The sequence below is a fragment of the Etheostoma cragini genome, unplaced genomic scaffold, assembly GCF_013103735.1.
Source record: "Etheostoma cragini isolate CJK2018 unplaced genomic scaffold, CSU_Ecrag_1.0 ScbMSFa_2360, whole genome shotgun sequence".
In the NCBI taxonomy this organism is placed as follows: Eukaryota; Metazoa; Chordata; class Actinopteri; order Perciformes; family Percidae; genus Etheostoma; species Etheostoma cragini.
The window spans coordinates 4,011-4,316 of record NW_023266513.1 but is presented as its reverse complement, the minus strand read 5'-3'; positions in this window follow the sequence as shown (position 1 = coordinate 4,316).

Here is a 306-nt window from a genome sequence, read left to right as displayed (position 1 = left end):
TCAAGTAAATGCTAAAGTTAGGGTAATAGGAATGACTTATAAAACATTTCAGCATTGTTCAACCACTATGGAAACTTTTGGTGGGCTTGGACACGATTTCACAGCAGGGAGATTTTTCTATTCTTGAGAGTTTAACTCAGCAGAGTTTAATTGTGCGAAGTCAACACAAACAACAAAGTTTGTTTCAGCCCTGTTTCGGTTAGCGGACCTTTTGCGTGTGAGGTGAATGTGATTATCACTGCCCTACACAAACTGATAAAAATAGTTTTTTGCATGTATACATTTTATTTTTTATTTTTGCATAAT